A 10,514-nucleotide genomic window follows, 5' to 3' on the forward strand; every position below is an offset into this window, starting at 1 on the left:
TCACAAAAATAAAAATACCGTTACAAGCTTGTAACGGTATTGACTATATTAAATATATACAACGAAGAGTGAGTCACAACTGCTGACTCACTCAACAAGAAGATAAATCACAGGTAGCAACTGCCTACCTGTGATAAAGAAAGAAAAATGAACGCGGAGGCCAGGCCCCGCAGACCCGAAATTCCCCACCGGTGTAGTGCAGAGAACCCCGAGCCTACAGGCCCGCAATACCCGCGCTACGGCCCGCTCCCCGCTGCCGACCCACCACCTAGTGTAACGGCGGTAGCCGGCTGCGTAACGGGTCACAAGCCGCAGCACAAGCACACGGGTCCCAACCCCGCAAACACTAAAGAAAGGAAAAAATTCCCCCAACAAAGGACTTCACGGGGCTATGCACACGCACAGCCCCACCCAAATGAATAGGGCCGTGCACGCTGCCACGGCCTAAACAAAGAAACACGTAGAAACGAATGGGCCGTGCACGCTGCCACGGCCCAAACAATAGACGTGTACAAATGAATAGGCTGGCGTGTACAGCACTGCGTACACAGCCAGCAACGAAAAACCAACACGAAAAACACCCAAAATATCACCAAAAATGAAACAAAAATCTGTAAAAACTAGACCCACTTGGTCTATAAACCAAGACAAAAAGGTGGATATCAAAATTATCCTCTCACTCGATCTAAAAACTCGATTTTCTTCAAAGACAACCCGGAGCTCCGGGGAGGCGTGGCTGTCTGAAAAGAACAGATACTACACATGATCTTAGCCAAAAGGCCGAGAAGCGATAACGATTAATATTAAAACAATAGCGCGGAAAGGGATTATTCGTCTTGAAATACTGTTTGCTATTGTTCTTCTTATTATTTATTTTTGCCTTTTTTTGTTTCCTGGTGTGAAAACAAAAAAAAAGACTCCTGCGCGTCCACCGCAACTCAACGAAACCAGGGGAGAGAGAGATGAGCAAGAAATCTCCGGCTTTCTCAGATTAACAGAGACATATACATTCTTAAAAATATTTCTATCATGCATTTTCATACACCTCGATCATATTTCACCCAAAATCTTGTTGAAAAAATTAATCCAGACAAAAAATGGGATCAATGCATCAGTGAGCGAGAGCGTCGGCACTAAATGCCGTACGTACGATGTACCGGGACAAGCATATCAATAGATGGCGCCCTTCAACACTCCCGGTCATCGCGCCTCGGCGTTTCCCATCTGGGTATTTCTCAGGGCCTGCCAATGGGTCCCACATTAGGGGCGGGGAAATACTTCAGTTTGTCAGTAAGCTCCGTGGCCGAGTGGTTAGAGAGCACATGTAGAAAGTAATAGACCGTGGGTTCGAGTCCCAGCCTGCCGCTTTCCTTTAATTGCTTGGTTATTGTTTTGTTTTGTTATTTTTTCACTTACTTATTTCCCCTTTTTGTAATAATTACTATTTTATTTCATTGATTTATTGTTTATTTCGTCATGAAGTTATAAGAAGAAAATTCGAAAGAAAAGAAAACATTCGTCATACCGTTTTCATTTGCGCTTATAATACTTATGTATCAATATCAATGCGGTCCCGCGGGGAGTTAATTGAAGAGAGAGAAAGAAAGAAAAGAAACAAACGGGAAACAAATGTCAACGCACCATTATTTGTCCATTTTTGTAACCTTTGGTGAATAAGTCATTCACATTCTACATGAGGCAACATTTAAGACAATGCATATACATACATGTATGGCTAATGTACTCAGCCGGCCGGCCGGTCACATACGCAGTGCGTAAAATTTTGCATAATGATTAAGTTAAAGGACACAGTGGGAATTCTATCTGGAACAGTGTTCTATTGTTTATAAAAAAAATTAGAGAAATTGATTTCGGCTATGAGTGAAGGTAGAGGTGGAGTTAGACAGGCAGCGACAAATCTCTTTTTTGAAGGTTGTGGTGGCTCTGAAAAGAGCCTTTTGGGTTTGTGGATGCAAAGTAAGTTCTTTTCTTTACTTTGACACTTTGGCGGTCTTCTTGGGCAGAAGAACTTGCTGGATGTTGGGAAGGACACCACCCTGCGCGATGGTAACTCCGCTCATCAACTTGTTCAACTCCTCGTCGTTGCGTATAGCAAGCTGCAGATGGCGGGGATTAATTCTCGTCTTCTTGTTGTCTCGTGCAGCGTTTCCGGCCAGTTCCAAGATCTCCGCGGTAAGGTACTCCATCACTGCCGCAAGGTAGACCGGTGCACCGGCACCGACACGCTGGGCGTAGTTGCCCTTACGCAGAAATCTGTGAACACGACCCACGGGGAACTGGAGTCCCGCCCTGGAGGACCTGCTCTTGGCCTTGCTTCTTGCTTTGCCGCTCTTTCCTCGCCCAGTCATCTTGACAGTATAGTGACAGAAGATGAATGTACTCTGCAGTAAAGGTGGTGTGTGAATGAACCCACTTGGAAAACACAACACTAGTTATAGCGTTCTGGTGGATTGGCTGAAGCGTGCCAAGTAGCCAATCACGCGACACGGGCGTGCCCGTCGCACGGTTGGGTGCACCGCATCCATTTTGGACGCGGGGGACGAGGGAACAAAAAATTACAACTGTGTCATCGTCGTTCAAAGTAATGGAATCACTAGATAAAACACAGAAACATGCAACATTCTTACCTCCATTTTAAGACGTTTTATTGTTATTCCGCCGAAGAAGTCCCATGATCTTTCGACCAGCCTCCGCACAATGGCAGTGATTCGTTGCTCTCACGCGGCGGTTAAAACTGGCCTCGGTTTCTTGCTAGATATTTGTAACATCCCACAGACGAAATCCTAATTTATTTTTTAATAGTAACCCACTCAACAAAATGCAAGCACTCGTCCGGAGATTGAAAGAAATGACCAATTGAAAAAGGCTGTGGCATAAATTAAATTATGTGTTTACGACGACGACAAGACTCAGGGATTAACTTTAATCGCATTACCTCCCCTCGCCTCACGAAGGGTAAAAGCATATTAAAAAAAAAGAGAGAGAGTGAAAGGGACACAACAGAATAAAAAAAGGTTAGTTGTAAAACCTAAGAAATGGGCTGATCGGGCGAACTGAGCTGACTGGCAAATCTCTTTTTGGAAACTGTGTTGGCTCTGAAAAGAGCCGTTTGGTTTTGAAGCCTTCAAAATTTCTATTTTGAAGTCGTGTACTTGGTGACGGCCTTGGTGCCTTCGCTGACTGCATGCTTAGCAAGCTCCCCGGGAAGAAGTAGGCGTACTGCTGTCTGCACTTCACGGCTTGTGATGGTGGACTTCTTGTTGTAGAGAGCGAGGCGAGAAGATTCGCTGGCGATGCGCTCAAACACGTCGTTGACAAAGCTGTTCATGATGCTCATTGCCTTGCTCGAGATTCCGGTGTCGGGGTGCACCTGTTTCATCACTTTGTAGATGTAGATGCCGTAGCTCTCCTTGCGACGCCGGTGCCTCTTTTTGTTTGCGCTAACCGGACCCTTAGTATTTCCGGCCTTCTTCTGACCTTTTCCGCTAACTTTGGGAGCCATATTGGAGGACTTGGAATGTATCGGATCGTGAGATCGAATGAAAGACCAGCACGTCTTGGCCGGCTTTTATTGTGCACAGCTTGGATTCTGACCACCCATGCATCGTCCACTTTCCCGCCAGTGACCGCTAACCCATGCGTGAAGAAAGCGGTATGCGTGCATAGTTATACAATGCACGCACGGCACGACCCCCCCCCCCCCCCTCCCCGGCAAGGGTATTTTTAGCCTTTTTCTCAGACTGACACGTGTATAAGTGTCCTTCTTAAATATTATTGTCTACTGAATTTCTGGGAAATAATAAAGTCATCTCCAGCGGAGGGCGAATTAATATGTCGTAGTGCACCAATACTTCTTTAAATGTTGTTTCCCCCTTATGCACCATCCATTTATAATGAATCATACAATGTAACGCAAAACCGACGAAAATAAGAGAACGAGTACCTGTAATTGTCAAAACAGATAGGAAATATATATCATTATTACCATGCCCATAACAATTCAATTTTGCCTGGAACACGTTTCGGATGAGGCATACGTATAGAACCCAAAAAGTGGAATGTATTTGGACAGAATATCAACAATAATAATTCGGAAAAAAATCAACGGCCCTTTATTCTTTATTTGAAGGAAAACTCAGGGATTGGACTTAATCTCTCTTTGAAGAAGTAGTGGCTCTGAAAAGAGCCGTTAGTTTTATTTCTTTTTGCGCACACAACGTGCTCAAGCTCGTTCACCCCGAATTCGGCGGGCCAACTGGATGTCCTTGGGCATGATGGTGACCCTCTTGGCGTGAATGGCGCACAGGTTGGTGTCTTCGAAGAGGCCGACGAGGTAAGCTTCGCTCGCTTCTTGCAATGCCATGACGGCAGAACTCTGGAATCGCAGTTCAGTTTTGAAATCCTGTGCAATTTCACGCACAAGTCTCTGGAATGGCAGCTTTCGGATCAGCAGTTCGGTGCTCTTCTGGTAGCGGCGAATCTCACGGAGGGCGACGGTTCCCGGTCGGTACCGATGGGGTTTCTTGACACCGCCAGTCGCCGGTGCGCTCTTGCGGGCCGCCTTGGTGGCCAACTGCTTCCTGGGGGCTTTCCCCCCGGTGCTCTTTCTTGCCGTCTGCTTGGTGCGCGCCATGGTCAAGGGTATGGTTTGATGAACGGTGATCACAACTGAGTGCAGATTGAGCGAACGGACCCCGCCTCTTAAGGCCGGCGCATAGCATCCTAGGTTGGAAGCCTAACAATGGGCTATCTTCCGATTGGGTGCTTCGGGGGCCAAGCGGAGACGCTTCAGTGATCACGATTTCCGTACGTTGAAAAAGTATAGACGTTAAATTTCAATCGAAAATGCTGCTTTTCCGAGCCTATAGTATTATGAGCCCTCGGCAACAGAATCCATTTGGGATCGTTGTGACTACAATATTTCTCCCACCCCCTACTTGGGATTAATTGAACCCCAATAAACACCCCCTCCCCCACCCCCTAAAAGAAAAGTGACAAACATACGGATTTCCCTGGCTGCTGTTTATGTTTGTTTTGTAATAAAGACAATAATCACACACACCCATTCGCGAACAAAATGTCACGGATCCCTCTATACGTTCCCCGCTATATCCTGAGACGAGCACCCAGTAATTATTACTTAATCGACTTTGACAAAAAATGGAGACCAGACATGTTTTACAGTGGAAATAGGGAGGGGAAAAGCAACTCTAAGAACACACATGACAAGGACAAGTGAAATCGAGTAAAATCAAGATTCAATCTCTTTTTTGAAATAGTGGTGGCTCTGAAAAGAGCCGTTCGGTTTGATTTTTGAATATGGTGTCTAGCCGCCGAAGCCGTACAGCGTGCGTCCCTGTCTCTTCAGCGCATACACCACGTCCATTGCAGTGACAGTCTTCCTCTTGGCGTGCTCGCAGTAGGTGACTGCATCGCGGATAACGTTCTCCAGGAAAACCTTGAGGACTCCGCGGGTTTCTTCGTAGATGAGCCCGGAGATACGCTTGACTCCTCCGCGGCGGGCCAGCCGACGAATGGCTGGTTTAGTGATTCCCTGGATGTTATCTCGGAGAACCTTGCGGTGTCGCTTGGCACCCCCTTTGCCTAGTCCCTTTCCTCCTTTGCCACGGCCAGACATGTTTGTGTCTCCTCAGTCGGTTGTAGATGATTCAATGGCCATCCCAGCCCCGGCGAGGCAACTTATAGGACATGCGCGGACGCGATATGAGCATGCGAAGCCATCAACTGTTACGGCGCCCTCTGGCGACCAATCGTGGCAGGAGCACTCATCCTGGGAAACAAACAAATCAGAAGCAAAACAAGGGGGAAAAGGGATAACAAATAAGAAAAGGAAGAAGATGCCTAGAAACATATTGCAACGAGACTCAAACAATACATTTATAACCAGACACAGAGGGGTCGTGGCCAAGCCTTTTTTTTTTTTTTTTTTTTTTACACCTTGAACGGAAATCAATGGAAACGCCAACATCATAATTTAACAAGACTTTACACACTTACTAATATTTACCGTAATTCAATGTGAAAGCCCTGTCACCAAAACGTCAAAAGAAAACGAACCTTTAACGACGGGGCACCGTAGTCAGAACCTGTTTTTGTATTAATTTATGTTCCCCGAAGGGAGTGGGCCGAATCCCGGATGTACTGCTATACCGGGCCAACCCGTGGCCGGGACGAGGCAAGCCTCTATTCCACGGCCCAAATCCAAAAATCAGTTTAATATACTGGCTGTTCAATGAACAGCGTTTCAGATATTAAGCTGAAAAGAACAGATACTTATTTTTTAGGGTTCCCCCACAAGACCACAAGTGGGGAACCAGGCAGGCCGACCACGCCGGACCAAGCTAGTAGGGTTGCGAACCCTCCTGCCCGGGACAAAACAACAACACGCAAAACCCGAAGGTTTACATAAAACTGACAACATAGAAACGGCCCGAAGGCCACACACATAGGCCTGTACATTTGGGGGTGGCACTAGGTACCAACCACTTGCCAAATGCACAGAAAACACCCCGAAGGGATACCACCAAGGTAGGATCACCCGAACTGGCCGCCCTTGGGAAACCAGCCGGGGACCGCTTCGGGGGCGGGGCCTTACAGTCTCAAGGCAAAGTGCAATGCCGAGTCTGGACCTCCTCCTGATATTCCTGACCAAGACTTAGACCAAAGTGCAATGATCTTAGCCAAAAGGCCGAGAAGCGATAACGATTAATATTAAAACAATAGCGCGGAAAGGGATTATTCGTCTTGAAATACTGTTTGCTATTGTTCTTCTTATTATTTATTTTTGCCTTTTTTTGTTTCCTGGTGTGAAAACAAAAAAAAAGACTCCTGCGCGTCCACCGCAACTCAACGAAACCAGGGGAGAGAGAGATGAGCAAGAAATCTCCGGCTTTCTCAGATTAACAGAGACATATACATTCTTAAAAATATTTCTATCATGCATTTTCATACACCTCGATCATATTTCACCCAAAATCTTGTTGAAAAAATTAATCCAGACAAAAAATGGGATCAATGCATCAGTGAGCGAGAGCGTCGGCACTAAATGCCGTACGTACGATGTACCGGGACAAGCATATCAATAGATGGCGCCCTTCAACACTCCCGGTCATCGCGCCTCGGCGTTTCCCATCTGGGTATTTCTCAGGGCCTGCCAATGGGTCCCACATTAGGGGCGGGGAAATACTTCAGTTTGTCAGTAAGCTCCGTGGCCGAGTGGTTAGAGAGCACATGTAGAAAGTAATAGACCGTGGGTTCGAGTCCCAGCCTGCCGCTTTCCTTTAATTGCTTGGTTATTGTTTTGTTTTGTTATTTTTTCACTTACTTATTTCCCCTTTTTGTAATAATTACTATTTTATTTCATTGATTTATTGTTTATTTCGTCATGAAGTTATAAGAAGAAAATTCGAAAGAAAAGAAAACATTCGTCATACCGTTTTCATTTGCGCTTATAATACTTATGTATCAATATCAATGCGGTCCCGCGGGGAGTTAATTGAAGAGAGAGAAAGAAAGAAAAGAAACAAACGGGAAACAAATGTCAACGCACCATTATTTGTCCATTTTTGTAACCTTTGGTGAATAAGTCATTCACATTCTACATGAGGCAACATTTAAGACAATGCATATACATACATGTATGGCTAATGTACTCAGCCGGCCGGCCGGTCACATACGCAGTGCGTAAAATTTTGCATAATGATTAAGTTAAAGGACACAGTGGGAATTCTATCTGGAACAGTGTTCTATTGTTTATAAAAAAAATTAGAGAAATTGATTTCGGCTATGAGTGAAGGTAGAGGTGGAGTTAGACAGGCAGCGACAAATCTCTTTTTTGAAGGTTGTGGTGGCTCTGAAAAGAGCCTTTTGGGTTTGTGGATGCAAAGTAAGTTCTTTTCTTTACTTTGACACTTTGGCGGTCTTCTTGGGCAGAAGAACTTGCTGGATGTTGGGAAGGACACCACCCTGCGCGATGGTAACTCCGCTCATCAACTTGTTCAACTCCTCGTCGTTGCGTATAGCAAGCTGCAGATGGCGGGGATTAATTCTCGTCTTCTTGTTGTCTCGTGCAGCGTTTCCGGCCAGTTCCAAGATCTCCGCGGTAAGGTACTCCATCACTGCCGCAAGGTAGACCGGTGCACCGGCACCGACACGCTGGGCGTAGTTGCCCTTACGCAGAAATCTGTGAACACGACCCACGGGGAACTGGAGTCCCGCCCTGGAGGACCTGCTCTTGGCCTTGCTTCTTGCTTTGCCGCTCTTTCCTCGCCCAGTCATCTTGACAGTATAGTGACAGAAGATGAATGTACTCTGCAGTAAAGGTGGTGTGTGAATGAACCCACTTGGAAAACACAACACTAGTTATAGCGTTCTGGTGGATTGGCTGAAGCGTGCCAAGTAGCCAATCACGCGACACGGGCGTGCCCGTCGCACGGTTGGGTGCACCGCATCCATTTTGGACGCGGGGGACGAGGGAACAAAAAATTACAACTGTGTCATCGTCGTTCAAAGTAATGGAATCACTAGATAAAACACAGAAACATGCAACATTCTTACCTCCATTTTAAGACGTTTTATTGTTATTCCGCCGAAGAAGTCCCATGATCTTTCGACCAGCCTCCGCACAATGGCAGTGATTCGTTGCTCTCACGCGGCGGTTAAAACTGGCCTCGGTTTCTTGCTAGATATTTGTAACATCCCACAGACGAAATCCTAATTTATTTTTTAATAGTAACCCACTCAACAAAATGCAAGCACTCGTCCGGAGATTGAAAGAAATGACCAATTGAAAAAGGCTGTGGCATAAATTAAATTATGTGTTTACGACGACGACAAGACTCAGGGATTAACTTTAATCGCATTACCTCCCCTCGCCTCACGAAGGGTAAAAGCATATTAAAAAAAAAGAGAGAGAGTGAAAGGGACACAACAGAATAAAAAAAGGTTAGTTGTAAAACCTAAGAAATGGGCTGATCGGGCGAACTGAGCTGACTGGCAAATCTCTTTTTGGAAACTGTGTTGGCTCTGAAAAGAGCCGTTTGGTTTTGAAGCCTTCAAAATTTCTATTTTGAAGTCGTGTACTTGGTGACGGCCTTGGTGCCTTCGCTGACTGCATGCTTAGCAAGCTCCCCGGGAAGAAGTAGGCGTACTGCTGTCTGCACTTCACGGCTTGTGATGGTGGACTTCTTGTTGTAGAGAGCGAGGCGAGAAGATTCGCTGGCGATGCGCTCAAACACGTCGTTGACAAAGCTGTTCATGATGCTCATTGCCTTGCTCGAGATTCCGGTGTCGGGGTGCACCTGTTTCATCACTTTGTAGATGTAGATGCCGTAGCTCTCCTTGCGACGCCGGTGCCTCTTTTTGTTTGCGCTAACCGGACCCTTAGTATTTCCGGCCTTCTTCTGACCTTTTCCGCTAACTTTGGGAGCCATATTGGAGGACTTGGAATGTATCGGATCGTGAGATCGAATGAAAGACCAGCACGTCTTGGCCGGCTTTTATTGTGCACAGCTTGGATTCTGACCACCCATGCATCGTCCACTTTCCCGCCAGTGACCGCTAACCCATGCGTGAAGAAAGCGGTATGCGTGCATAGTTATACAATGCACGCACGGCACGACCCCCCCCCCCCCTCCCCGGCAAGGGTATTTTTAGCCTTTTTCTCAGACTGACACGTGTATAAGTGTCCTTCTTAAATATTATTGTCTACTGAATTTCTGGGAAATAATAAAGTCATCTCCAGCGGAGGGCGAATTAATATGTCGTAGTGCACCAATACTTCTTTAAATGTTGTTTCCCCCTTATGCACCATCCATTTATAATGAATCATACAATGTAACGCAAAACCGACGAAAATAAGAGAACGAGTACCTGTAATTGTCAAAACAGATAGGAAATATATATCATTATTACCATGCCCATAACAATTCAATTTTGCCTGGAACACGTTTCGGATGAGGCATACGTATAGAACCCAAAAAGTGGAATGTATTTGGACAGAATATCAACAATAATAATTCGGAAAAAAATCAACGGCCCTTTATTCTTTATTTGAAGGAAAACTCAGGGATTGGACTTAATCTCTCTTTGAAGAAGTAGTGGCTCTGAAAAGAGCCGTTAGTTTTATTTCTTTTTGCGCACACAACGTGCTCAAGCTCGTTCACCCCGAATTCGGCGGGCCAACTGGATGTCCTTGGGCATGATGGTGACCCTCTTGGCGTGAATGGCGCACAGGTTGGTGTCTTCGAAGAGGCCGACGAGGTAAGCTTCGCTCGCTTCTTGCAATGCCATGACGGCAGAACTCTGGAATCGCAGTTCAGTTTTGAAATCCTGTGCAATTTCACGCACAAGTCTCTGGAATGGCAGCTTTCGGATCAGCAGTTCGGTGCTCTTCTGGTAGCGGCGAATCTCACGGAGGGCGACGGTTCCCGGTCGGTACCGATGGGGTTTCTTGACACCGCCAGTCGCCGGTG

At 46.2% G+C, this 10,514-nt stretch overlaps 1 non-coding gene and 1 pseudogene across 1 annotated transcript; both read right to left on the reverse strand.

Annotated features, from left to right (window-relative positions):
- Positions 1–615: 615 nt before the first annotated feature.
- Positions 616–792, reverse strand: LOC119733541 (annotated as a pseudogene).
- Positions 793–6,157: 5,365 nt separating this feature from the next.
- On the reverse strand, positions 6,158–6,342 carry LOC119733499. The gene has a single exon (XR_005271867.1). It is a non-coding gene; the product is annotated as a U2 spliceosomal RNA (small nuclear RNA).
- Between the last annotated feature and the right edge of the window lie 4,172 nt (positions 6,343–10,514).

This window comes from Patiria miniata, unplaced genomic scaffold, assembly GCF_015706575.1.
Source record: "Patiria miniata isolate m_02_andy unplaced genomic scaffold, ASM1570657v1 HiC_scaffold_25, whole genome shotgun sequence".
Classification (NCBI taxonomy): Eukaryota; Metazoa; Echinodermata; class Asteroidea; order Valvatida; family Asterinidae; genus Patiria; species Patiria miniata.